We start from the raw sequence: 3,948 nt of genomic DNA on the forward strand, positions 1-3,948 counted from the left end.
TTTAACGTTGTGGCTGCATTCTTATTCCCGAAGTCGTGTGGCTCTGAGCAGCTGTCCCGCAGAACCAGCTCTCCTAGATGTTGTTCAAATGTCAGGACTCAGAGGAGGGCACAGCTGCATTGTAGAATTTAATTTTTTTCCCACATCTACAAGAAAGAAACTTCCGTGAGGATGAAGTGAGAAAAGGTTAAAATGCACAAACAGTGAATTGATGGGATGTTCTTAAATCTTGCTGGTGTACCAGCGAGAATGACAGAAAATGGGATAAATGGAAGAAAGTGTCAGCCGCGCACCAGTCACCCCGCCTCACCGTAGCCCACACCTCACTGGTGGCTCAGAATATTCGTGTTTCTTCCAGGACAGCGTTGGAGCCATTGTTAAAGTTCCATCATCCACTGTCCTTTTAAAAATCAACATCAAGGGGCGCCTGGGTGGCTCAGTCAGTTAAGTGTCTGTCTTCAGCTCAGGTCATGATCTCCGGGTCCTGGGATCGAATCCCACATTGGGTTTCCTGCTCAGGAGGGTGTCTGCTTCTCCCTCTCCCTCTGCCCCTGCTTAATCTCTCTCTCTCTCTGACAAATAAATAAATACAATTTTTAAAATAAAATAATAAAATCAAACATCAAGAGTAATTCACTCTTGCCGGATATGTTAAGCTGTGATGGAGACTAGAAATTTCTACCCTTCGTCACCGCCGTTCTTGTTTTCTGGACTGTGATCTCTGGATGGAAATTTGGGGAGTAGCCTGATTTTAACCAGGCAGCAGGGTGGCATTGGGGACTTTTCAGTAGGAGAGTGACTTAAATAATCTAGATCTCTGGTTGTCTTTAAGACCCGTTCCTTGTGTTCACTCTGATGTGCCCCCGTGTAGATTTCTTATTATTTAGCCTGCTTGGGGTTTGGTAAGCTCGCCAGACTTCAGATGCACTTCTCTTATTCAACTTTGGAAAGCACTCAGTCACTCTTCTCTTCTCTTGCTGCTCTACATTCTCTTGTGTCTTTTCTCCTGAACTCCCTAGTGTGTGTGTGATCACACCTGCTCTGCTCTGTCTCAGCTCTCCGGGATTTGCAAGGGTGGGGGAGGGGCGGTGTGGGGACAGGACGTGGAGAGTAGGGGGGTGGATTTCTCTTGCAATGACAGATTCCAGGCCATGTCTTTATTTTTTTCTGCAAAATCATAAATATTTATTTAGTGAATCTACTGAGTTCTTTGTAGCAAGGATAATAAATTTATTTATTATATGTGTTGGAGGGGATGTGGAGAAAGGGGAACCCTCTTACACTGTTGGTGGGAATGCAAGTTGGTGCGGCCTCTTTGGAGAACAGTGTGGGGATTCCTCAAGAAATTAAAAATAGAGCTTCCCTATGACCTTGCGATTGCACTCCTGGGTATTTACCCCAAAGATACAGATGGAGTGAAAAGAAGGGCCATCTGTACCCCAATGTTTATAGCAGCAATGGCCACGGTCACCAAACTGTGGAAAGAACCAAGATGCCCTTCAACGGACGAATGGATAAGGAAGATGAGGTCCATATACACTATGGAGTATGATGCCTCCATCAGAAAGGAAGAATACCCAACTTTTGTAGCAACATGGACGGGACTGGAGGAGATTATGCTGAGTGAAATAAGTCAAGCAGAGAGAGTCAATTATCATATGGTTTCACTGATTTGTGGAGCATAACAAATAGCATGGAGGACATGGGGAGTTAGAGAGAAGGGGGTTGGGGGAAATTGGAAGGGGAGGTGAACCATGAGAGACTATGGACTCTGAAAAACAATCTGAGGGTTTTGAAGGGGTGGGGGTGGGAGTTTGGGGTACCAGGTGGTGGGTATTATAGAGGGCACAGATTGCATGGAGCACTGGGTGTGGTGCAAAAATAATAAATACCGTTATGCTGAAAATAAATAAATAAATTTTAAAAATGTTTTTTAAAATTTTTAATTTTTTTAAAGATTTTATTTATTTGACAGAGAGAGAGTGAGCGAGGGAGCGAGCACAAGCAGTGGGAGAGGCAGGGAGAGGGAGAAGCAGGCTCCCCACAAAGCAGGGAAAGCCCAATATGGGACTTGATCCCAGGACCCCGGGGTCATGACCTGAGCCGAAGGCAGTGGCTTACCCCACTGAGCCGCCAGACCCTCAAATTTATTTATTTTAGAGAGCATGAGCCAGAGTGGTAGAGAGAGAGGGAGGGAGAATGTCAAGCAGACTTCCTGCTGAGCACAGAGCCTGATGCAGGGCTTGAGATCACAACCTGAGCCAAAACCAAGGGTAGGACACTTAACCCACTGAGTTACCCCAGTGTGTTCCTCTTTATTTTTGTAAACATTTTATTCTTAAGTAATCTCTGCACCCTGCCTGGGGCTTAACCTTCCAACCCCAGATCAAGAATTGCATGCTCTACTAACTGAGCCAGCCCGGTGCCCTTAAGGATAATATTTTATTTTAGGGCACCTGGGTGGCTCAGTGGGTTAATCCGCTGCCTTTGGCTCCGGTCGTGATCTCAAGGTCCTGGGATCGAGTCCCACATTGGGCGCTCTGCTCAGCAGGGGGCGTGTTTCCTTTCCTCTCTCTGCCTGCCTCTCTGCCTGCTTGTAATCTCTCTCTGTCAAATAAATAAAATCTTTTTTTTAAAAAAAAGGATAATATTTTATTTTAGATGGGCTATTTGCTACTTTTTCAAACTGCTAGGATCTTTATTGGATAGCATCTGTTTCTTGCTTTGGTTTTGTTGTTGTTGCTAAACTTCTTTTTTTTAATTTTTCTTTTTTAAAGATTTTTATTTATTTATTTGACAGACAGAGATCACAAGTAGGCAGAGAGGCAGGCAGAGAGAGAGGAGGAAGCAGGCTCCCTGCTGAGCAGAGAGCCCGATGTGGGGCTCGATCCCAGGACCCTGGGATCATGACCTGAGCTGAAAGCAGAGGCTTTAACCCACTGAGCCACCCAGGTGCCCCTGTTGCTAAACTTCTTAACCCCTACTTATTTTATACTCTGCTTCTAAATTTAATCACCAAACCTTCAGGTGTCTAACTTGGCTGTTTGTTTTCACTCACTCTCCCTCATGGAAGTTTCTGTGGTGTTCCATACTTTTGGATTTTGTTCCCTTGGAAATCCTGAAGACCAGCATGGACTGTATGCTGCCCAGAAAGGACACGGGTCTGTTCATTTCTCAGCGTGTGATTTCTTAGAACATTCAGTATAAACTGAAGCCTCAGTTTACATTATGTGAGGGCAAGCCTGTGGTTCCACCTTCACAGAGGAGAGCCAGGCGCTGTGCAGGCTTATGTTCTAACTCTATCTTCTGTGCATCTAAGGCCGTGTCCCTTAATCCCCCACTCCCGACGCAAATGTCGAAGAACCCAGGGGTCTAAGTTCCTGGGACCAGCAAACGTCCTTCGGGCCACCATGCCTCCGGTGCCAGCTCCCACCCGAGCTTCTCTTTACGCCCGTCCTCCCTATGTTCCCTCGTCCCCTCGGGTGGCTTGCTAGCTCAGCTAAGTATCCGGCTTTTAAGAAAGATGCTTGTTTATTATCTTTAGTTTTGTAGTGGGAATGTTTTTTCAGGGTATTTATCCCTCCAAAATACCCAGAAATCAAAGCACTGAAGAGGGATTTTTAAAAAAAAATTCATTCTGTGTAATTATGGAGAGTACCTTGTTGGGAGCGGATCCTGGAAAAGTGAAAATCAGCTAGCGGGACACGTTAGTAGACCAGCTAAAAAATTACGATGGATTGCAAGATGTGCAAACAACCTTAATGTTCACGGACAGACGGATGGATGAAGAGAACGTGGGTATGTGCACATGATGAAATGCCATTCAGGCTTTACAAAGTAGGCGACAGCGCGCATGAACTTGAGGACATGGTCCTGAGTGAAACGGGCGAGTCACAGAGGACGAAGACTGCACCTTCCACTTACTTGGGGTCGATGGGGCTCAGGACA

This window comes from Mustela nivalis (assembly GCF_964662115.1).
Source record: "Mustela nivalis genome assembly, chromosome: 4".
In the NCBI taxonomy this organism is placed as follows: Eukaryota; Metazoa; Chordata; class Mammalia; order Carnivora; family Mustelidae; genus Mustela; species Mustela nivalis.